Source organism: Pipra filicauda, unplaced genomic scaffold (genome assembly GCF_003945595.2).
Source record: "Pipra filicauda isolate LSUMZ 115617 unplaced genomic scaffold, ASM394559v2 scaffold5_size6683894_pilon, whole genome shotgun sequence".
NCBI lineage: Eukaryota > Metazoa > Chordata > Aves > Passeriformes > Pipridae > Pipra > Pipra filicauda.
Window position 1 is genome coordinate 298,891 of NW_024104754.1, and position 26,367 is coordinate 325,257.

The window sequence follows — 26,367 nt, forward strand, 5'->3', positions numbered from 1 at the left end:
AAACAGGTAAAAAAGCAATATGTTTACTTCCATTGCTGCCTGCAAGTTTGTACATACTCTTCATTAAGAACAGAAAGTTCTAAATCTGCCAATACATAAACAATATTCATTAGCCAACTTCACAGATAGATTATAAGATGACCATAATGTACAGTTCAACTAAACACAGTATGCTTCAAATGTGAGCTAGTAAAAGGCTTTCTTGTGCTTGGAGGAACTTTTGATCCCCTTGAACAATACATACATATACATATAGAACTGCACACATGTTTTATGTACATATACATATAGCATACACATTCTGATCTGAAAAGCAATTTTATTTTTGAAAGGGAAAGTATGTTTTGTCTATTATCAGAACAGAAGGAAACTGTATAAGTACCAACACAAAAAAAGCAAACCTTGGTCTAAATTACACAGAGAAGTTATTGAAAATTCAAATCTTGGCACATTTTGCAATCAGAAGTCCATCTAAATTATTGCAGCACAGAGGCACTAAAATTGATGTATGGGCCACTAACAGGTAAAACGTGTGTAGCAATTACAGTTTGCTTTAGTAACAGAATCTGAAAGCCTACATAAAAGAACCACTCCTCTAACAAACCTTACACAGACTCGTTCTCATATTGTTTTAGGTCAGAATGACTTATTACCCAGAGGCACAAAGGACACTATAGTCCTCTGTCCTAAGTACCACACAGATATGCATGGGAAGGCCAGCAGCTCACATGAAGGGTGATGTGAAACAAACATGAGAGACTGGAGGATGATGACAGTCTGAAATAGAAATAAAAATAAAATTACCATAAGAAACCGTTCATGAGCTAGCAGCATTCCAACAATCATCCAGCTGACAGTGTTTTCTGAAGCTTATTCATGATAGGTCATAGAATGAACAAGAAGTAATTGACCATCAAATAATTCTATAGAATATTCTCCAAAATCTATGGGATCTACAAAACATGCCATAAACGTGATGGGATAGACTAAATTAATCCTACCTACAGTAATGCTATATCCAACAGCTGACAACTACAGAGGAGGGATGAAACCACAGGTCTTCAAGCTCTCTATTTGTTTGGAATAATAAACAAGCAGCATTTAACACTCTGTTACTGGAATTTCAATTAGCCATCTTTACTGACACACAAAATATGAGATCCTCCATGTCCCTCTTCCCCCCTGCATGCCCAGAGCAAGGCTATGTAATTATATTGTCAAAATCTGGCTTATAATGTTTAGGCTGCATTTCAGAGAGCCACAGCTATCACATTAAACAATTATAATCTTTTGCAATATGGCAACTATTTCATAAGCAGTACCAACGTTACAGCAATAAAGCAGTAGTGACATTCAGATTAGATTTGCTTCCTGACCACATTAAGCCTAATTATATTTCTTTTTAATACCCCACACCATTCAAAGGACACATAATGACTATTCTGAACATATTTCGTGTCTCATGAATGAGTTTTCCAGTAATGAGAGCTTGACTTACATATCTAAAACATGCACATAAGAACAGAAATGCATATCTTAAATGAAAAAAGCATATATATGCATAAATATATTAAAAAGCACATCCACATAAAATGAAAAGGCATATTATACATACACCTACGCGGTCATTAAAGAGAGAATAGATGGGAAAATTTGCACTTCATTTTCTTTGAAATGCCTCTTTTCAACTTGGTATGGGGTTAGCTCTGTGTCTCCTCATATGTTGTGCAGCTCCCTCAGAACTGTTATGCATACAGAACCTGCAAGTGTAACCATGCTCTCCTCCAGCCTCAACTCACTGTGATAGTTCAGACAGGATTGATTTTGATACTGGTAATGCACTAAGTCATTTACTGGGCCAATAATAAGAAAATTAATTCTGCCTTTTGGTCGTATGATTTTAATTCATATTATAGTTAAAATAGAGGATTTGGAAGCACAGAAGCGGAAAAGAATTCCTAAAGCCCATGAAGGGATGCACGTTGTTTCTCTGCCATAGAATCTAAAAGCCCTTGCTGCCTCCTGTACGGCAGAAATTACAGGCCAGGCAGTAGATGCCCCCCTACATTAATTTAGCAGAAATATTAAAGGAGTGCAAGCAGTTTAAGCATTCCTTAGTTTGAAGGTGGAATAAATCCTATAAATATATGCTTTTTCATGGGATGACTAACAGTGAGAACTAATTTCTTGCCCCCAAATCAGCTGGATTTCAAGGAGGCGCCAGGATTTGAGATGTAGGAAGCTTACAGCTCTCTCTGTTGCGCTAGATATATAGCTCCAATCTCAGCAACACAGGCCTGCTTCCACTCAAGTTACACTGAACACTTGGGAAGCTCTTGCTGGAGGGACCAGAAGTTCCTTTCATTTGAAAGCTTATTATCAGTAGAAACTCATAGGAAAGCTTCCTTCTCACAAAGGAAGAAGAAAATATAATTTGACATGAGTGAAATTATTTGTTAGATGACTCCGTGTGCATGAGAGAGGAAGCACAGGACTGCTGCCTTAATAATATCAATCTTTCAGATTTATTTCTTCTAATCACTAAACCTCAAAGTACCCCACGGACACAAGTAGTGTGCTGTAGCACAGGTTCTATGTCAGGCTTCAAGTAAGGAAACAAATCACTGCCAGAATCTGAAGCCAAAATAAACACAGATAACCTCAGAAATCAGTTTGCATAGACATCTTGGACAGTGCTTTAAACTCCCAACAATATGCTCTGATTATTACACTGCAGTTATCAGGCTTATAGATACAGTGTTAACATGTATTTTAAAGGATCTTTTCATTAGCCTATGGTCATGTTTTTCATAATTGCAATTCAGTGTGATTTTTGCATTGGAAGAGCTGTATAAAGCATATGCAGGAAGTCATCACCCCTTATATAGTTGTATTACTATACTTCCTTTTGCAAAGTTGCATTACCCTCATGCTGCTGCCAGGCAACAAGTTGATAGCACAGCACATAAAGCCAGAACCAGTCTTCCTAGCCACGTTTGTCCCCTTCCGGTCCCATTATACACTGTATTCACGCAGCTTGCCACATCTGCTGGCCAGCGTCTGGCTGCAGTAACAAAAATGACTTGACATCTTCTGTGTTATAAAAAAAGCCTGTCCCAATGTTTATGGCAACAAATATCAAAGATAATAACAATGGTACTCTGCTGTAAAATGACTATTCTAGTTACACCACTTACATTAGAATTTATTTGTGACAGCCCTTCATATACTTAAAAAAAAAAAAAAAAACAACAAAAAAACCAAAAGACCAACCTATTAGCTGTTAATGTGCAATTACTTTTGTTTGTCTTGAGGAAAAATCGAGTAGCAGGCACCACACAGTATCAAGAAGCACCAGGGAAGCTGAGTGCAATGAAATGACCTCCAAAGAAAGTCAAACAGAAGCCTCTCAAACACAAGAGGTAACTATATTAATTAATAATAATCTCATTGGACAATTATATCTGTTTTGCTCCTTCCTCCTTTACCACTTGGTACAGCAAGATCTGGATGATCTGCTCACAGCTTCTCTCATTAGGTAGTGCATAATAATTTTTAAAGGTGTTTTATTAAGTGTTTTTAATTTGTTATTGTTTTAACATGATAATTATTAGGTTTACGTTCATATTTTTCATTGAGGTAACATTTTAGATATGGTTTTAGAAGTACAGAAAATTCTTATGTATTGCAATAAATCCTGTATTAAAGTGAAGGTTTTATGTGCAGGTTTCTCATCGTGAGCAAGTTACTCATGAAATAAAAATGGCTTCTACATCCACTGAGCATGACACAGGTAAGAAGTTGCATGAGAATAAAGGCTCACAAATGAGCAATGGCAATTGTCTTTACTCACACAAATGTACCGTTCTTAGCGTACAAACATGAAAACACACATTGCTCTGACTTCTCAGCAAAGCATATTCCTTGACGTCAACAGGACTTAAATGAGTTTAAAATTCAGTATGAAGAGATTACTTTTGCACAAGGATGTGGTTTTAAATATGATCTCAGTTGCTTGAAGGAACTAAAAACATAGGCAAACACTAGTCTGTGTATGTACACAGCTGTGGATGAGAAAGGTTGAGTTGTACCCGAACTGAATAACCCTGCAGAATATGTCCACAGTATTAAAACACTGCTGCTGCTGCAGTTTAGTCTTTGTACTAGAATTCATGTGTTATATTCTTCCACAGATCCTAGTCAACCTTTAGCCCTGCCACATGACTCAGGTATGGCAAAACAGGTTATATCACGTGCATCAACAATTATTTTGTTGTTTTCTCTATGGATTTCTGTTCCTGATCAAGTGACTCTCTAGACTTCTACAAGGCTAAGCACAACTTTTCTAAGATAATAATGTTCTATAATTCACTGATAAAGTCAATTTCATAAAATGCAGGTTGGAGGAAAAACAATTATTTTGTTCTTCCCATTGCAGCAATCAATTCAGCTCAGAATGAAGAGCTCCCAAAGACTGTAACAGAGATTTTAAAACAGCAAATTGAAAAGGCAGCTCAGGAAAGGGCTGTTCACTCTGACAGAGACACCACATCATCTGCAAAAGAAGTAAAGGTCTGTGTTTTTAATGAGAGATCTTTCCTTATGCAAACTAGAAGTTAAGAAACTGGTTTCTATTTTGAATAATTATTATATAAAATGTAACCTATGAAAGTGGTGGGAATATATGGACTTTTGGAATTAAGTGCACATAACATAATATGAAGTACATTAGATGGCTCAAAAGTACTTACAGTATGAGACAAACACAATTAAAAGTAAAAACTTCTCTATTCCTGTTCTCCTCTGCTGAATAGTCTCCTCCTTGCTTGTTTTGAACATGTATGTATAATTTGTCACCACAGATTCTCAGAAGCATAGAAAATATCCCTTTCAGAAGAAATGAAAATGAGCATAGGCTACAGCTAAAATTTACATTATGCTTATAATGCAAAGTCTGCATTTGTTGCAGCAAAAATTCCAAAACTGTTCAATCATCATTTTGCATGAATTCCACAGTTCTTTTCACATATATTCTATGGTGCAAATAGCACAGCTCTTAGCTCAAAAGATTGGCTTTATGCATTCTGAGCAATAGTTGATGGATTATGTCTTTCTAGATCTTATTATAATCCTATTGCTTGGATGCTTGCAGAACTAGCTTTTGTGAAGAATAGAAAAGTTGTTTCCTATGTTACTATGCTTAAAAAAAAAAGAGAGAGAGAAAAGAGAAAAAGAAAAAAACAATCAAAAGCACAAAAAAACCCAACACTTTTGTTCCTTAAAGATGGAAAATACATACCAGGTAATTATATTGCCTTCAACAGATAGTTCATCTACTGCTACAACTTCAGCAGACTACAGGAAATTTTTACACCAAGGGAAAAACAGGATAGAAAATCTACCTCTGCAAGTATTTGCTCCAGATACCATGAATATGGAAGCACAGGAAAGTTTTCCACCACTCATGTGAAAGCTTCAATGGAAATGCCAGTAAATTCTGAGTCCAACTCTCCAACAAAGACCACTGTCTCCACAGATCTGTACCCAAAGCAATCCATGTGAACTAAGAGGTTCATATAAACGTTTATACACACGGTTAAGAAAAAACTTAAGGAAACATTTTCTAATAACTTAGGGAAACATTTTCTAATATTTTATCTGGTGAATCTGAAACATGGAACATGATTTCAGATGTGTAGCAGGCTAGAAATGGCTTTGCCTTCATCACTAATAAGACCAAAAAAACAATGCTTAGAGCGGCGTGAAATTCAGAGAGGAGAGGTCCTCTCTGTAAGATGGGTCTTTGAGAACCAGCCTTTCATTCCACTTAAAGATGATCCACCAGACCCAGATCAAGCCAGAAGTATTGCAGACCAGGGAACCATTTGTAGGAATTGATAGATGCAGGTTAACCAAGATGGCCACGGCTCACAGCTGAGGTGCAAAGAGTAGATTTATTCCATCATTTCAGTGTCACACATGCACTAAGTCAAAACTTAGCAGGGGCAAAAAGCACCAGCCCAATCTGGGCTTTGCCTTATGTATCAAAGGCCTGATGCACATGTAAATTCACCATCAGGCTGTGTTTTTACAATTCTAAACTCTTTTATCTCCCTTCCACCCAAGACAGTGGGAAAGAGTGCTTTTAAGTCTTTAACAACATTCTGTTACCTTCTTTGAGAGAATTTAATTTCTTTCAACAGACAGAAAACAACTCAAAGGAAACACAGTATGTGAAAATTACCACACTGAAAATATATTCTTAGCATTCCCAGCTACAAAGTTATCTTGAGTGAAAACAACTAAAATTAACCATCTCCTCTCCAAATCTTCTGTTTGCAACCCTTTTCTCCACACATCATTGCAGGTGGAAATGTTAAATACACAACCTGGATGTTTCAGACCCAGCCTCTTGATTTGCTGTGGGAACATGCTCCAGGCTGTGCAGGAACTATGGACAGTGTTCTTGCATTAGGTAGAGTAGGTGTTAGTGCAGGCAGGTGGATGTTTGAAATGCAGGTACTGAAATATATGAATAAAAATCATTCCATTGAGGAACAAGAATCAGCTGAAACTTGTATCTAGGAAGTTTCTAATGGTGCTGTAAGGACTCCAAGGAACATGCTGGAAGCAAAGAGCCTGGATAAATTTCAGCAGCTCAACTCAGTGAATGTCCTTAACTTGTTGAAGACAAAGTCTAAATTGAAAAGGAAGCTGAGCTCTTCACAGTAGAGTGAAGTCTAATATATTTCAAACCTCAGAATAGCACACCAGCCAAACGCAGCCTTTACCCATGATCAAAGACCTGGTGGAAATTAAAGTCCTGTGTGTAGTCTTAGTGGAGGAAAATATAAGTGGTGCTGTACACGTGGCAAAACAGTTAGCTGCAACACAGCCTTGGCACACATGGGATTCAGAGGAACTAAGTCCAGCTGAAACATCCATTACAAAAATCAGACAAGCAGGATCAAGATCCCACAAAAGATGCATCAGCTCCTGTAGCACCAGAGCAAAGCACAGTTTCTGAGTTTGAATTTGATGGTGATGATACACAAGTAGTACAAAAATATGAGGTAGGAATTCAAATAGATTTCCATGAAGACCAGAAGGTAAAGAAGCTGAAGATGCAGATACTGTTGTGAAAATCTCTGTTTAGTGAAAACCTCTAATTGCTATCTTTTCCATCGTTATTAGGATTAACTCTACAAGATCTATCTTGAAGAATTATATAGAGCAAATTAAAAAGATACTAAAAATATTAAAATTAAAATAGCATTAGTGTTGTAATGTTGAAAAATATTAACATGCTAGAAAATGTGCACAGAATGCATCTGATTTTTCATGCTTAAAATTAATGCAACATCCTCTAAACTGAGGTAAAATGTTGCCTGTATAAAACAGCTGTAGAAATAAAATAATGGCCATGTTTTGTGCACATCTTTTTTTAGTTTTTTAAAATACAAGACGTGACTTTAAACAAAGTGAATTATGTTTCAGTCGGTTTTCTGTTTGAGTAAAATTAATGAAATTGTTTAGAAATTGCTACAATTTATTTATTTTTAAATTCTACTATTTCCTGCTGGGTGATTTCACCGCTTCATGAGGCCCTAGTCTGAAATCAGGTGGCAAAACCTGATGTCAGGGTGCAGGTTTCACATCACGAAAAACTGGAGCCACTCAGTGTCCCTCAAAGAGCTGGAGCCCATTATTTGTATCATATTGAAGTAAACTTTTTAACTATATGATGTGAATATAGGTATATATTTTTATATTTGAATATGAAGTAAACACCAAAAATAAATGTCTTCTCATGGTGCATGTGTTACTTCAAAATTATATTAAAATAGCATTTAGATTGCAGTTATGCATTTGAAACTTAGAAAATACTACATATGCTATTACATGATGAACATAAGTGTTCTCCTTTTCGCATCTATTTTCGGCACTGAATATGCATGGCATCCTGCAGGAAGACCAGATGTTGCCATAGCTTTAGCCATTTGAAATACATGAACAGAATGCTTATGCTTGAACAGTAAAGAAAACAGCAGAAGAAAGCTAAATGTTCCTGTACCAGTGTAACTCCTAAACAGAAAGCTCTGCTTTGGGATTCCCAACACTGTGAACACTAGGAGCAGAATTAAAAACAAATAGTTTGTGAGCCTGTAAAATGAGGCACAGCCTGGTGGTGGCCCAACAAAATACTTCATGTGGTGGGTGGAATCTGGCTGACAGCTAAGTCCACACCCACTCATCCACTCCCCCACAGTGGGATGGGACAAAAAATCAAAAGAGCAAAAGGAAGAAAACCTGCGGGCAGACGTAGAGACAGTTTAAAAGATAAAGCAAAGCTGGGGCCCGAGCAAAGCAAAAGAAGGAATTGATTCACTACTTCCCATCAGCAGGCAGATCTCTAGCCACTTCCTGGAAAGCAAGGCAGGACCGAACATGCACAACAGTGACTTGGGAAGACAAACACTACAGCTCTGAATGTCCCTTCTTTCTTCTCCTTTCCATCAGCTTTTATTGCTGAACACGATATCATATTCTATGAAATATCCCTCTAGTCAGCTGGGGTCAGCTGTCTTGGTTCTGTCCCCTCTCAACGTCTTGTGCATCCCCAGCCTACTTGCTTCGGACAGGGAAAAGGAGCAGAGTGGGAGGAAGAAAAGACCTTGACACTGTGCAAGTACAGTTCAGCAATAGCTAAAACATTGGTGTCTTGTCAACTCTTCAGCCACAAATCCAAAGCACAGCACCACATGGCCTGCTATGCAGAAAATTAACTGAATTCTAGACAGTCTCAGTATAAATAAGCATGTTAAAAGTAGAAATGAGCAGAAATACCCCATAGCAGTAGAATAGAAAGTTCTCTATATAGTCAAGGCTCTGGATTTTTTTTTTAATCTCTTCTACCTGGTAAATATTGATGACCTCAAACAGTAGACCGGCCTTTCCCCCACTGATTTTGTAGGACTGTTCTTCTCTGACCTTGGTGTTCCCAGGGTCTCTCACAGTATTTTCCCTTAGTCCTGGCTGCACGTGCAGCTTTTTGCCTCTTCTTGAATACGTTTTCCCAGAGGCACCATGAGCGTGACAAAGGGGCCCAGCCGTGCCCTGCAGTGGGTCCACTGGAGCCATCTGGAACTGGTTGTCTCCAGCATGGGACAGCCCCTGCCTCTCCTCACAGAGGCTGCCCCACAGCCACCAAAACCATACCACTGACACACAACACATGATTAATTTTCATGAAGATGAATACTGGCTCCACTATTCAGTCCTGGAAGTGGTTTGGGGATAAACTTCCCTTAAATCCCCTCTGTTTTTCATTTCCCTTGACTTGCCTTCTGCAGCAGAACACTCACTCTCAACTACCCAACTACACCAAAGTATAACCATTCAATTAAATAGTTTTCCAGGAGACATGTCATCTTTTTTCTCCCTCCCAATCACCTTATCCACTTCCTCTCCTCCCTCTTTACATTCAGAATACTTGTGTACCTAAGAATATTCAGCTGAGTCCTTGCTGGTGGTTTATTCTTTTTGCAAGTTCTACATTATCTTGAAGATACTTAATTTTCAGCATTTTTCACAGCTCTCATTATGGACTAGAGGTATGTGGCAACTAAACCTGTGGTTATAAAATCTACATTGCTTTCTGTCTTGATTTGTGAATTGCCATAAAATCGATACCAGCAGGCAAACCAAACACAGACAGAATACTGAAATGGGCCAAATTTTCTGCTGATGTCAAGGGACATTATTATTGTCAGTGGAGATATACTGATACAGCAATTATTTCATCCACCCTCTTTGTATTTGTCTGCTAGTTCCATTTTCACAGTAATTCAGAGATCAAGACAGAAGAGCAGCAGGTATTTTTCCAAGCCCAACAGATTATCCATTATTTCCTTCTGCCCCTTACTGGTATGAGATAAACTTTCTACTCATGTTTCGTGCTTTATAGAGAAATAGTTTCCTTTATAATTAACTATGATTCATAGAAGAAAGAATTTGATATAGCCGCTAATATAAATGTAGCTATCTCAGTATTAAAATTTAACTGAGAAAAGTATCAGGTCTGGAAATTAAAATAGTAAAAATAAAAAATAATTATTTCCATAACATATCTAGACCATACGAGTGCACGGTCTGCAGGTTACCACAAAAGCAGTAATCCCTAATGTGCTTTTGGTATAGTTAAGCAAAACTTCTTCATCAGAATTTCAAACATCAGCACCTGTTTATTGATCTTTCCATCACATTGTACATTCAAAGATTGTAAATACATTATACTCAATTCCACTAATACTATAAAACCTTTTATTATCCTATCTCATTTCACAAAATAATTAGTTATTACAAATAAATGGAAAATATTGTACCTGATGAAGTGAATAGTCCTTTCAAATGCATGGATTCCTGCAAAGAGAAAGGTAAATAGTCTTTCACTTCCTAGGCTTTACTGTTAGTTGAACAAAAATGAAGCCCTATAATTACCACCTGAGATACCAGCTAATGGAAAGTGGATAACGTTCTAACAAAATATATGGATATTTGTTAAAATAAAATCATAACATGGCTTAAACTAACTTGTAACTTTTTAATATGTGGTTCTAGAAACTGCAGATTCAAGAAAATGAAACATGCAAACTCTGCCAACAGAGAGTTTACCCAATGGAATGTCTTGTTGCTGACAAGCAGAATTTTCATAAATCATGTTTCCGATGTCATCACTGTGGCAGTCAATTGAGGTAAGAAGTAATTGCATGTCCACCCACAGAACTCTGCTTATGAGTATAACTACAGATGGTGAAATTATTTTCAACTGTGTTGGATTGACAGGGAGGTATCCTGAATTCCCCTTTTCTTCGCTGCTCCTCACATCTGCCCTGTGACAGGGAACAAGTTCTTTAAATTCTCTAAAGAACTGCTCCATCCCAGTACCTTCCAAATTCTTCTGCACATTACTTCCTACTGACTGTTACAGACCTTCAGGAAGCAGCAGACACAGAAACTTGGGTGGATCTGAACACACCAGATTTTCTCGTAATTTCCCTCATCTGAAAAGGAGTTATGATGGTTCTCTGCATTAGCAAACCACTCTGCAACCTTTGTATGAGATGCAGGATTTATTGCTCTATCAAACTGCAAAGGCCAACAGTTTTGACTTTAACACGTTGAGGGTTAGTTACACACATTTCCTTTACTTCATTTGGGAATCCAAATATAATTAAACACAAATTTCTGTAATTTGCAAAAAGGCTAAAAAAAAATTGTGCTGTGGAACATTTCTATTTGAAGCTTAGGCTGTGCAACAACTGAATGAGTTTACGTTCTTTCTTAAATCACCAAGCATGACTCTTCTCCTTCATTTTGACTTTGAGATTGTATGGGACATCGCAAGTAAAAGCAGGGAAGGTGTGTGGTCAGAATTGGACAATACATTGAACTTGCTCTCTTTTTGCTCTTCCTTTCTTTATATGTACTGATATATAGAGGTGCTTGAAATAGCAAATAAAATGTAAAGTTCACGGTAGTTTATGATATGTAAAAGTATAAAACTGATTTTCTTGCATTTGGCAGCTTGGGAAATTATGCATCACTTCATGGAAAAATATATTGTAAACCCCATTTTAAGCAACTTTTCAAGTCAAAAGGAAATTATGATGAAGGTTTTGGACACAAGCAGCATAAAGAATTATGGAGTTCTAAGGATCAACAAAGTTCAGTTGACAGTACTCACACTGAAGAAACAAATCCCATTAACAGTATACCCATTGATCCTAAAACAATTACCGAAGTTGATAAAGACTTGTACTCAGGTACTGAAGGTGCTCATGCTGATATTTTGGATAATAATTTGAAAAAATCCACAGAAAGAGGTAAATTAAAGATGTCGTGGCCTCCTTCAACAGATGATGAAACATCTAAGAAAACATTTTCTATTGAAGAAGTAGCTAAAGTAAATAAGTCAAAGTGGCCCCCAGAAGGTTTTGTTCAAGAAAATTCTAGTTTGAACACAAATAAACCTCTGGGCAACAAAATCGAATCTCAGAAAAAACACACTGAGATGGAGCAAAATAAAAATAACACTTCAAATGCACAACAAAATCAACACTCATCCTTTAGCTCTCTGTCTGAAAAAGAAGCAAACAAAAATGAAGCAGGCAATAAGGGAAATGATGAGAAAGCTGGGAACATGCCAGATAAGCTGAATAAACCAGAAGCATCACAGAATAAGGAGGAAAGTAGAAAGGATATTAAGGAAGGTGATAATGTGATTGTGAATAGTACTGGGAAGGAGCAAGGGAAAAAAATTAATGAAATTGATGATTCAGAAGTTGTACAGGTTACTAATATTGATGATGTAACACTACAAAGGAATCACAAAGAATGCAGCTTGAATAACAACAACAATAATAATTATTCCACTTTTTCACATCTAAACATTTGTAGAGAGGAAACAACTCTCTCAGCTATGTCTAAGACAACGGTAAGCCCTGTGATTTGCACAGAATCACAGCATGCCTTTGCAAAGCTGGACAGTCAGTCTGGAAATGAAGAAATATTTGAGATGTATGAACCTCATGAGAGCTATTCTAGTGATACTGTAACTGTTTCACAGGATGAACAGGACTCAAAAGATGAAGATGCCGTTACCTCTAAGAGTCTTGCTCAATTTAACAATGATGCCACTTTTCAGAAGTCTCATACTAATAGCACATTAGGTTTAAAGGAGGCAACTAATACAACATTGCCTGTTGATATCGAGTTGGTGTGCACTGGAGAGGAATCCAAATATAACAAAAAAGACAAAAATTTATATACTATTTTATCTAACACTATGAAAACATCTTTTCTTAAAAAAGACAACCTGGTTTTAAACTGTGGTCTAATAGACTCTGTAGACATAAGTAAAAGCTCCTGCACACCATATTCAAAAGAACGTGGAAATTGTGATACAGAACTGAATTATATTAATGCTTGTCAAGGAAGTGAAATAAAAAAAGTGGCAAAGAATGACATAAAAACAAGCTTAGATTTACTGTGCTCAAGACATACTGCTGTTCCATCATTCCACGGCAAGAAAGTCAAGTTCAAACAGCTCACTGTAGAGCAACAAATTGAAAGAAATAGATTTTATGATGAAAATTATTAAACCAGCTAAGTTGTCAGGCATGTTTGTCACTCATTATAAAGTATGTCATAAATAGGCATTTCTTCAGTCCAGTTATTTTAGTCCTCCTTGAAGAATTTAATATCCAGAGATTTCATAAAAAATAATACAATTATACTGTCAATTAAGCAGATTTTATCTACTTAGTTTATATTTAAGGCAATAAAGATGCATAAGATAGAATTTTTTCAGTCAGTAATTAAAAAAAAATCTTGTTTTTCTACATTTCTGAACATTGCAAAGAATATTTTACTACATGACCATCCTGGAGAAACAATAAATTTTAATATTTATCATTTGTAATGATTTCAGATGTGAAGCACCTGGTGTGCACAAAAAATTCCATAGCTTTTTTTCTTATGTATTATTATTGTAACTGAGCTGTTGCTCCATGACAAACTATGTACATTTGTTGTGTTAACTCATAGTAGAAAGTCTGGGTTTGGTTGGGCTTTTGGGGGGTGGTGTTTGGTTTTTTGTTTGTGTTTCTGGATTATCATGCACTATTTAGTTTGAAATGGACTTGTTATTGAATAGTACAGCGGGCTGGTGAACAGTAATGTTTTGCTATATTCCTAGAGCTGCTATGAATGACAGAAAAATCCCCCAGAGTGTGTAAATTTTAACCCAGGACAAAACCAAACAACCTGGGCAGAACTGGAACAAGGTTTGGGGACACTGAGCAATTAATACTAGTGGTTGTCTCTGTAACTAATTCAATGTCATTTTAACTGAAGCAGCTCTCCAGTTTCATACTTAAACCTGTACAAACTTATGCAGACTTCGCACTTTTTTCCTTAAAACCTATGCTTATGGATTAACATTTGCTCTCTTAACACTAGCTTGCATGAAACAGCAACATATCATTAACTGTTGACAATGCATAATAAAAAAGTACTTTACAAAAAAGTATTTTGTGAAGTTTTTTCAATATGAATTTATACATATGATTTTCCTTAAATAGTGTATGAAATTCTTCATGTAATAAATATTTTCAACTGAAGTGTGGGTGAAAAGGAAGGATAATCAAAATACAGTTTTTAAAATAACTCCTGAAGTATCTGACACGGGCAGGTGTTTGGAATAATTTGCAGGAAAGACAGGCTGATGTTAAATATTTAAGAAATTATTGTGCAGAGTTCTAGAACAAAATACCTGCTGCACTGCAACTCATTGTCCAAGGCAACAAGATTGTGGGTAAGTAGGATGTCCACGTCACTCTTCCATACCTGCACAGAAACAATGATAAAGTGTCACACAAGAGAAAAGCTATACATAGTATTTCTTCCACAGGAATATTTTAAGAGTATACTACTTCAGAGTATTCTCATGAAATGCAGAAATACAGACAGACCCCTTACAATGAATATTGTCACAAGAAAAGCCTTCACACAAGGCACTCCAATACCACTTCATTTGAGAACTTTATTAAAAAGCATTAGCCTACAGCCAAATGTGAACATTTTAGAATTATTTTTGCAGGAGCACTCTCACCCCATTTGGCTGTAACCATGATAAATTATTTTTTAAAACCCAAGAGAGTAAATAGAGCTAAAATATGTTGTTTGCTTTTTGAGTAGATAACACAACTAAAAATAACATCAAAAAAATTCCTGCTGAGACAACAAAAAAAAATCTCAGAAAATGTATGCCCGAAGAAAATCAATGGAATTTGTCTGGAACATTTAGTCTTCTACATTAACTAAACTTTCAAATCTTCCCCATTTCTCAAAGTTTCTTATTAGATATAAGATTGGTCTTGACTGTATTAGTTAGGAAAGAGAAATGATCTTATGGGTGAAATGACATTTGTTTATGTGCACATATGTAGGTATGATCAAGTTAATAATTCAAGTGAAAAGCTAATATGGTTGCAACATTTGTACCTGTGCCATTTTCCATCCTTTTCGTATTCTGATGAATTCAGACTTGTATACAACAATTTTAGAGGAGTGACAAATATCAGTTATGATAGTAAAAACTCATTTACACCAAGAAATTAATGTCTCTGAAAATATCTTTACAATATATAGACCTACAATATATAGACCTAAGCAAAATAGAAAATGAGTTACAGAAAAAGTGTGTTCCTTTTTGCCAGCTAGAGACGACTGAAATAAAGGCTTTGATGAAATAGTAGAAAAAAAACAAGACTACAGAAAATTTTTTATTCCCAGAGGGAATATTATTTAAAGACAACATACATAAATGACATACCATACAGGGCAAATCTCTTTTGATATTCCATGACTGAGATTCTGCTTAGCATAGGATGGACACAGAAATGCAGAGCCTTCCTCTAGTGGATTCATTAGCTTTGCATTCTCTTCTCTCAGCGAGTAGCCTTTTTTTCTTCTTCCAGTAGTGAGGGTGGATGTTAAGGAAAAAATAAATTATATTATATAATTCTTTATTTGAAGCACAAGCCCCATTATACTGTCTTGGAGTTCTTATACAAATCATAAGGATGACACCCTGTAAACCTGTTCTAGAAAACTAATAGCCATGGGCAATAAAAATTACAAAAGAATGAACATTATCTGAAAAAAAAATGAAGTATAAGAGTTCTTCAGAACTTGAGCCAGAAGCTTAAAGCAGAAGCAATCAGAGACAAGATAAGGCTGGAACTCACTGAATCTTACTCCCTTTTCCAAGCAAGGCAAAAGAGATAGGTAATGCCTGAGTCACCCTAATGCACACATATATTACCACTACAGAAGTCACACTGTTAAAAGAATGCATATAGCAGCTGGAAGTGAGATTGGCATAAAATCTGTAGCTAGAAAGTAGCAACCTTACTGATATTCTCTAAATTAAATACTGAATTGATAGTAATTCCTTAGCTGCCAAAAAGCCCTATGAATTTTGGTGAAACCATACACATTTACTGCAGCCAAGGAGCTGGTCTTTATGGCTTTAAAAGAACTAGCATCCATTAGAACCATACTTTTGTGAGAGAAAGTTGTTATTCTAAGTTTAAACAGTTTTAAGTAATCATCTGGGCTATCAAAGTTTTAGTACCTGAGTTTAAATAACTGGTCATCAGTTTGTAAAAGTCTCCTTCTGTGAGGAGAGGCTTGATGGCTCTGGAGAGGAATCATGGCACTGAACCCCCTAATCCGTCAGTGAGACAAGAATTTCTGGCTACTCCTAAGTATTGTCTCATGGACAGGATATGTAGCCATGCCTAGGACAGGAACCTTACAGTCATGGAGGTCAGAGCTGATCCATTTCCAGCACAGGTGCAGCCAAGCACTGTTCGACAGGCAAAACTGCACTGACAGGTAGCAGGGAAATTAAACTTTTCCACATCATTATTTAGTACAGGAGGCTTGGAGTCTGAGAAGTCTATTTTCACTGGGTATTATTGGCTAGTGAAGATGCTCTACAGCTTTTAGAACACAGCAGGGTTCATATATTCTTCTATACTCAAAAGCACCAATTAGAGAGATTAAAGAGCCTGATTTAATGGCTAGGCCAGCACTGGACTTTAGAGGACTTCTAAATTTGCAATCCCTTTGCAGCTTCATTAACATAATTGGCACAAAGACTTACTTAGAGCTATTGAAATTGTTTTTAGAGATGCAGCATATCAACTAATCTCTTTGGAGTCTTTATAGAGTCAGGGGCATCCTCAAAACTATGGAGGGACCTAAATAACACTTTTACTATACAGCTGGATTCCTCCCAGGAGAGGAACTTGCTTAAAGCAAATACTTGATTCCTCCAAAAAGTGTACATACCTTGTATGTCTTCTGTTAAGCATTCATCTTCTTCTTATATATCAATAGGCAGACCTACACTAGTTATCTTAAATGACAGTGCTCAGGTAGACATTAAAGCCATACTAAGGATCTGCCTTATTCTAACACAGAACATTTCTTGAAATATCCCTGACAGAAATAATTATAGTTCAGGCCTTATTTTCAAAGGGCAGGATAATTATCAGAATTACTGATAAAAGATTTTGGTCATTTCAGTCAAGTATACTTCCAGCTGTTAGGTATAATTGCAAAAACATTAACTACCCTGGGTACACTCACAAAAACAGGAAAACACAAAGACAAAAAGAGACAGATTAAAACCTTTGTCTCTTTTAATGCTTTCATCCCTTAAGAGGCACCTAAGTTTAACACTTCAGGTGAGTTTTATTGACTTTCACTAATAGCATTTCACTTTGTATGTGGGTTACATTTAATGATTTTGACATGAAAAGCATTTTTAAATGTTTTAGAGAGTAGATCTGTGTTAAAATGTGCTTGGAAACATAATCAGACTGACCTTACTTTTGGGCTTTCTAAAAGAGTAAATGACAAGTTAACCATGAAAGATCTGAATTTTTCAATATAGTCTTTAAATAAAAAAATAAGGCAGCTGTGTAATGTACTGCTACAGGAAAAGAGGTGAAAAATTCAGCCTTACCTCACCATGGACCATAATTCCTACGGCTTCTTCACCTCCCCTCTCTTAGAGTAGGGTGCGAGAGAGTAAGAGAGAATAAAGTCTTCACATTTACTTTGAATTTGGATTTCATTACCTAAGCACACTACAATTTTCTTTAAAACAGACATGAAAAATCTACTATACATTTGCAGCAGGTGATTTTCAAAATTTTATAATCTGTTTAAACTTTAAAAAAAAACAAAAAAAAAAATAAACCTTGAAGGGTTCAAACCCATTTTACCTTCTGTCTCTTAGCACTGTAACCATCTCTATCAGTAGCCGTTTAAATTACTTTTAGGCTGATAAAATGATTCATGTGATAAAATGTATGATGCTGAAAAGGAATAATATTCTATCACAACAGATATCTATGAAGGAGCCATTCCTTCCCCACAGAAACTGCATATTCCAAAGTGAAAATAAGGTAGTTTTCCAGTCATCCTTATTATAGAAAAAAATCGACCAAATACAAAATTTCATTTTCGAGAAAGTAATCTGAAAAAAAAAAAAAAAGAATTTTCAGTACAAAAGATGAAACAGTTACAAACTTTACAGGGAGGGGAACGGAGGTATAGCTGTACCACGAGCGAATAGAGCAGCAAACAAAGTACTTCAATGTACTGCTTGGTAAATTAGATTATGTCATCTTAATTGTAACACTAGTGCACATATTGTAACAAGAAAAATAACTAATCTATATGAAATAGTCTCTTACCCCTTAAAATATGCTTCCAGTTTCTTTTTGTGATCACAGTTCAGACCTCTACAGGATATTAGATAAAAAGGAAGAAATAGATAGCTCTGAATTCTGCTTATATAGATGAACACAAAAAATAATTTTTGCAGTTCCAATCTTAAGAGGTTTTGTACAGTTTTTCACAAAGCAATATTAAAGAGGAAATAGCACATACATAGTGTCATATACTGTTTAGAATCTCTTTTTCTTTATTGTGTCCTATAAGCTGCTGTTCTACCTTGGTAGGACAGTACTCCTATACTGAAAGCTACAGACTGAGTCTTGGTGGCTTTGACTGAGAAAAGTATTTTGCCACAGTGAGCAGTGAGTTTTGTGTGCCTGGAGAGAAGGTAATGAAAAGTTGCTTTAACAGGCTCTGGCAGCTATCCATGCCGACAGCATGCCATAAAACAGAAACAGCATGGACTCAGCTTCTTGGGCCAGAATACGAAGTCTAAATTGTTTTCTTCAAAGTGAGGTATTAAGACAACAACCAAGAATACCTTTACATGTTTTTGGAGGTATCATGATATGAACATTTGTATGTTCAATAATGTATGGCAAACGATATTTAAAAATACTAATGTTATAAGCTAACATACTGCAGAATGCAGCAGTATCTCAAAGGTGGGTGCCAAGAGGAGGGTGTCAGGCTCTTTTCAGTGGTGCCCAGTGACAGGACGAGAAGCAATGGCCATAAACTAAAACACAAGAAGTTCCACTTTAACATGAGGAAGAACTTCTTTACATTGAGGGTGGCAGAGCACTGGAACAGGCTGCCCAGGGAGGTCGTGGAGTCACCCTCTCTGAAGATACTGAAAACCCACCCGGACGTGTTCCTGTGCCGCCTGCTCTAGGTGACCCTGTCTTACCAGGGGGTTGGACTAGATGATCTCCAGAGGTCCCTTCCAACCCTAACAATACTGTGATTCTGTATCTTATTTTTTTTACTTTTAATGAAGGTATATGTGCACTATAGATATCAACATAGGAAACTGAGGTAAAAAAATAACAGGGATAATTTACCTTATTTGTGAATGCCTGTGTAAGAAAACTCAGCTTTATAAACTTCTTCCAAATATCTGCCAAACAATTAGGAGAGGTTGGGATTAGGTGTCCAGACATTTATGTTCTGTGACAACATTTCAAGACTACTGCAGTACTCCAGCAAACAAAGCGTTTTCTTTAACCAGCTACAAATTCCATTGTCACCTACAAGAGACAGAAATGACACAGTATTGCTTTTTTTGATATGGAGACCTGGCTACACAGAAAAGATGACTAATGGATGAAGCTCTGCACCTCCTGTACCCTTACTGATTTTGTCCAAATGTAGGTAAATGTATTACTGTATTTACTAATACCTACTATATTATTGATTCAATATTATGCGACCATAATTTCTAAAAAGTAATCATACTTCACTGGGTCATAAAATAAGGTCAAATAGACAACCATAATTTTACCATTTACTAACAACTGAGTGGTTGAATTTGCAACTTTAATGTTCCTTTAATAGATTTGCTGAAGACATACTTACATATGTGCCAAATACAATTAAACGGGTTGAGTTCTGGAAATTCAAAATCTGGATCGACTTGAAAGTTCTGAAAACTGTTAGAGACTGTCATCAAAATATCATGTTTTATGGACTGCTGGACTTTCAAGTTTTAAAATATTAGGATTAATTCCTCCCGATTCAAGTCTTGGAATGATAAAAATAAATACTAGAATTTCCAAGAACTTTCTAGAATGATTCTGTCTTAACACACATTAAATTATTTGGTGGAGCAGAAAAAAACACCAACACCTGCCTGGGGTGATTTCTGTAAATTACACACTCTTACTCAAGTAATATTATCCTGTTAAGCTGTGGTGTTAAAAATCTATGTTTTATTCTATCCTACGCAGGCATGTATGCATTTTAATTGTGGGGAAAGGTAGTTCCATTCTAGTAATAGTTTTGCATACTTGCCATTTAAAAAATGCTGTTTTCAATTGCTTATAATTTTGTCTAATGTTATCTATTTGAGGAGAAGCTTTCTGCACACAGGAAAGGACAGACAGACTGATTTATTTTTAAAGTTTTCCCCAAAAGGCTTTCTCCATTTCCAGGAAGAATACCTGGTAAGAGCATAGAATTTTGCCCACACTAAAAAATACCTTTCATCTGAATAAACTTAAATCAATCTAGTGTCTCAATTTTAATATTGTTCTATTTCAACTACGTTTGCAATATAGTTTTCCGTTGCAACATGTCACATTATTTTTTTATGGTACACATCATGTCCTGGTGATATATAGCCAGGAGAACATTCTTATTAGGACTTCTTTCTGAATTGCTGCAGCAACTAGAAGATACATTGGAGATTGTAATCAATAAATCCTGAGGCCAAATTTTTAGTAATTCAATAAATCAAAACACTAAACAATCCTGCAAGTAGCAGGATTCATCCCTTCCATTCTCTGAATAAGGTAAGAGTCCTAAGAAAAATACAAATCACAAAATTAAAACTATACCAGATAGCTTTTGAATTCAGGCATTTTCATTTTCAAACTTAATGTTCTTTTAATGTAATATATGAATGTCATATGTCTATATGTATTTAAATAGATAAATACTCATGAATACATAAGTAGAACCACAAGCAATCAGGAAATTACCGTAACACCAGCTGTGTATATATAGAACTAGCAAGCTCAGTACCACTAAACTGCTTTATAATGTGATGGCTTCACTGTTTTTCCCCTCATTCTTTCTATCCATATATTCCATTTTTCCTTTTATTGCTCCTCTACTTGCATTACAAGCTGTTTGGGACTGAGACTTTGGACAAATTTTTCTTCCAGATGATAAGCAAGAGCACACAGACAAATGTTCCTGATGTAGTTCTTCTATCTCTGCAAAAAATTTTGATACCCATGTTCCCAGCCCCTTGCTGGGCAGCATTCTAATCTATGTGGATGCCACTACAGAAACAGAAACGTGAATAATTTCTCTTAAGATGATCTTCAATGAAAATAAGGGTAACAGAAACAGTCCTGTGTGTCAATCACAAAATACTACCAGTGATGACAATTCCAACCTTTGCAGAGCAGTACCAAGGGACAACAATCCTGAATTCTGGTAACTGTGTCCTTTGAGAAAATGGAAATTAAGGACAAGTCACATTCCACTACTGGTCACATCCCCTTGCTGGTAAGCAAATCACATGACACAGAATCAAGCTCTCTGGTTTGAGTAGCAATTGCCAAATCATCCTCCAAGAGCCTTAAAAAGAAAATTGCATGCAAAATGAAAAAATAAGTGAAAACATTAATCATGATTAAACAGAACCACATTGATTTTTGCCAGCTGGATTCAGCCACTGACTGTTATGTGAAGGCTCTTCTCTCTTGGTTAACCCAGCTGAGAGCTGGATTAATTTTTTATAATTAATTTCTTAGGTATTAGTGCAAATGCTTGTCAAAACAGTTGATCCAACAAAAAATTAAATATGGGGTGGGGAACAATAAAAACTCTAATACATTTAAAACAAAGATAAAAATATCTAAATTGAATGGAGCAATGGAGAAAAAAGAAATGTTCTTCATATGTCCTGGTCACTCATGCAAAGCAGAATTGCTTGGATCTGAAAAAACACTCCACCACCCTCCATTCTTCCATTCAAAAGGCCTATCTTACATCACTGTTGAAGGCAGTCACAAAGAAATATATATTTATGGAGTTTTTAAATACTTCCAAGTATATTCATTATGTTCATGGTGACATTGCTATGAAGGACACTATATAAATGGAAGCTGTGCTTGCAGCTGATCACTGTAGATAAACAAGCATCTTGAAGGACTCACTGCACACAAAGGAAGTTGCCTTGCTTTGTTTATGGGGAGATCACCTCCTTCCAGCTGACATAATACATGGGAGATAAAATAATGAAAGGAAACACTTTGTCATGCAGTGTGAAATCAGATCCCAATGCACTTCAGAAGAGATCATGAGGGGACAAGAACTTTGTTTCCTTACTTGTCTATAGAGCACCTATCACATAACTGTGATTTGCATCTCACAGCATACATCTGCATGATATTAAGCAATGGTTTACCAAATGAGGCTGAATAGTAAACTGTAACACATTTAAAAATAAATAATCAAATATTCCTCCCCTAGATCTGTAAAGGCAGCGCTGCATCCTTGCATCAGTTACATATTCAAACCTGAACAGAACAGATGAGTGAAATAACGTTTATCTCTAAAAGGTTATTTTACAGTTTGATATAAAAGATCTGCCAGTACAACATGCCTCAGTACTACAGTATTGCTCTCCTAAAATCAGAGGTTAAACGCTAAACGATATACAGAATTTTGTTTCCTTTTTTTTTTTCGGAGACGAATTTCAGCGTAGTTCCTACTGTCTGCCAGGGTCCCCAATACCAATATTTAGCCCACAGATCACACATCTTGTTGGCTGTTTTAACAGCTAAAACAATGATTTAACAGGTATGATTCCTGACTTCTGCCACCCCTGTTGATCCAGGACAGAAAGAAATCCTGCTGATAGGGCTGTATGGGGATTACACTTCTTATACTGTTTCTGCTGTGAATAAGAGCAGTTCAGCTCCTGTATGTCCTTTAATACTTTTCAAGAGTGCTGTATCATTTTTCAGAAAGAATTGTTGAACTCTTCTAACTTATGGGATTGAAAGCTAAATTATGGTCTTGTGTGCTAACTGGGACACAAGAAACTCCCCCAGTTTATCAGGGTATTAAGAGCTCTGCTAAACTTCAGAATATATTATGTGTACTGTAAGGCACTTTCATGAACAGACTCATATTTCAGGTGTGCTATTTTTTTTCCTCATATGTTTAGGATATTTAGCTGTTATGTGGTGGTTTATCTTTCTTTTTAATGATTTAGTTAACTTACACACTGAGCTGTTTATATACTTGCAAAAAGCTTGTGTTGAACCTCAAAGGCTACTCTTTTAACATGAGCATAAAATTCAGAGAGGATATGTGAATTTCTCTTTACATTTTTAGATAAGTTTAAAATATTAAAAACAATGACATTTATGTTCTACTCACTACAAAGAGCTTCCCTTTTAGTATTATTTTTCATATTTCCTCCTTCTTTGCAGGAGTTATAAAGTTGTAGCTGTTTAATGTTTTAGTCAGTTCTGCAACGTTTGTAAAACTCTTAACAGTAAATAAAGTATATTTGTTGGGTTTGGGGTTTTTTCAAGATAACAATATGGCTGACATCAAAGGTTAAAAAACCCCTTCCTGCTTTAACAAAGAGTAAAAAAATCTGATACTTTTTGATATGTATTTTTAACACCATACTTTTTCAAGGCTTGAGGTAGTTCCTCCAGTAATAAAAGTCATTTGCTAGGAAAAAAGACATTTTGACTGAGCTATTGCACAGTGTCTAAATCCATAAGCATTTAAAACATTTCTTGTTATTTCATTCCAAACAAAAGCGTGTGTATTGAATCTTCACACTGGACACAGTAAACTCAAATGCCTCATTACCACAGAAGAAAAAAAGTAAACAGTTGAAGAGTGTGAGGAAAAAAATCTATCACTGTAGTGCATCAGTCTCACCAGAATAAAATTTGCATTAAAAAGCTGCTATGAAAGGAAAGGACATGACTTTCAGGCTGTTCAACAGTACTAGCAGTTCTGAACTCAGCAAAGATGAGGGTACCTGCATCTGGTATGACTAAACAAGGAATTCTGTCTATAAATACAATATAATATTAGTATCAGCAATAAATTCCTTCATTAAGGACTTAATAAACATTTGCTTATGACCAGATTAACTTGAGAGGTTATTTAATTTTAGAAACCTTTTTAAAAAGCATGAAATACAATGGCAAGCCATTAGGAATTAATAAACCTCCACATCCTTTTGAATCAGCAAATAAAGCACAAAACTAGGCAAGGGGATCTACTTGACAAACAAATTCCAAAACAGTGTATGAAGACAACCAACACTGAAAAGAATCCAGCAATAAAACATATTTTTGAAATCTTTTCTAGCATTTCATCTGGCTTTTTAGAGAAAGAGGCAGGAAAAGAGGGAAGAGACATTTATTGTAACTGAAATCTTAGGAGTCTAATAATTACTAGTTATAGAAAAAAAATGGTAATAATGCAGTTAAAGTTGTTGTACTCCTCTCCTGCTGTTACATTCACCCTTCCACTGCTCCTTTGGATCTCCTGATCAGTTGCATTCCAAGTTAGCGTGACAACAGTGACTTGTGAGCATTTGGAGTCCTTGGCCAGGAGAAGTATGATGTCCAGGTTTATGATTTCTTCTTCATCCTCTAGGTTCTATTTAAGATCATTTTTATCTTTGCTAACTCACTTTTCTCCCTTTCTCTTTTTTCACTGGTCTGCAGCTCTACACCTGAATTTAATACATACGTTGCCTTTTAGATATGTCAGATACTATTTCTTTGTTACCCCCAAACCCACTTTTGTCCAGCCCCAGGCCAGCATTTCGTTAGCTGACCATGGCTGAGCTGTTCATTGCCATAGAGTCTCCAGTCTCTATGGTTCATTCTAGGTCTTCACTTCTCCAGGGCCTCTGGTACCTTACCTGTATATCTCTACATCACTGGTTAGCATGCAAACCACCTCATCCTATGTAGAGTATCAGCAATGCAAAACTATGGATGCATCCCATAAATAAAAACTAAACAGACACCTGGTCCACTGGCAAAATCGCTGAACCAAGTTGAACACAGGTGCAGGCAGGTGCGGCACTGCCACTAGGACAAGTTCTACGGTCTTGCAAACTCGGTGCAAACCCCTCGGCGCACTGACAACCGTGCCACGGAGTGTCCCGCACAGCTCGGTTAGGCACAGCTCGGCACGGCTCGGCACTGCACGGCTCGGCACACCCGCTCCGCAGCGCGGCAGCGGCCGAGGACGCGGTCCTGTGCCCGCCGCGGCCACGCCAAGGTCAGCGGCAGCCGGGCAGCCGCGGCGATGCTGCCGGCGGTCACGGTTTTCAGATCGGTGGGATTTCCCCGGAAAAAGATACATCCTGACCCCCCTCCTTTTTTTTTTTTTCCCCTTTAACAAAGCGCCTCCGCGTGAAGTTCTCTGTTCCTGCGCACGCGGGGGCTGGGCGGCACCCGCTCCCCACCTGCGCGGCCGGTCCCCAGCCCCGCTCCCGTCTTCCAGAGCGGCTGGGGATGGGCGAGACCGGCCCCGCCGCGCGCGGCAGCACCGCCGGCAGCCTCCGCCGGGGCTGGAGCGCGTCAAAGGGGACTCCGCGGCGCTGCCCCGGCTCAGCCCGGTCCGGCTCCCGCTCGGCGCATCGCCCGCCCGGCACCACCGCACCCGCGCGGCCACCGCTCAGCCCGGCGCTGCTCCCCCCGCCCGGAAACGGCGTTGCCGCACGGGCCGGCTCCCATTGGCCCCCTTCCGCCACTCCGTCCCGCCTCCCCGGCGCTACGCGTGCGGCCATTGGCTGCCAGGGCCGTCAGTCGGCGAGGGCGCGCCCCGGCGGTGCCCGCGCGGCGCTCCCGTGCGGCGCTCCCGTGCGGCGCGCGCGGTGCCGGCGGCGGTGGCGGCTGCGGGCGGAGCAGGGATGCGCTCCGGCTGCGGGAGCGGCGGCGGCAGTGGGAGAGGCGAACGCCCAGCGGGGCGAGGGTGGCGAGCGCGGCCGGTAAGGTCCGGCCGGGGGAAGGCGGATGCCCGTCTCCCGTGCGCGTCCCTTGCGCCTCGTGCTGAACGGGCCGGCGGCAGCGCCGGGCAGCGGTGCCGGCACGGGCGGAGTGGCGGGCGGGATGCCGGGGGCGGGCGGCGGCGCTGGGCCGCGGCGGGCAGGGGGCGCGGGCGGGCGCCGTCCCCCGCCACCCCTTGCCATGCCCTTCGGCGCGGTGGTGCCGGCGCGGTCCCCGGGCGGCACCGGCAGCATGGTGGGAACTTGGTCCGCCGCCGCCGCCCGGCTGCCGGCGGTACCCGCGGGTGCCGCGGCGAGAGGCGACATCAGCC

At 38.1% G+C, this 26,367-nt stretch overlaps 1 long non-coding RNA gene across 1 annotated transcript; it reads right to left on the reverse strand.

Moving 5' to 3' along the window:
• Positions 1 to 302: 302 nt before the first annotated feature.
• LOC113994508 lies at positions 303 to 25,705 on the reverse strand. Its single transcript, XR_005566035.1, has 6 exons — positions 19,386 to 25,705; positions 18,339 to 18,386; positions 15,398 to 18,118; positions 14,336 to 14,409; positions 10,386 to 10,422; positions 303 to 777 (listed from the first exon to the last, which is right to left on the reverse strand). It is a non-coding gene; the product is annotated as an uncharacterized LOC113994508 (long non-coding RNA).
• Positions 25,706 to 26,367: the final 662 nt, after the last annotated feature.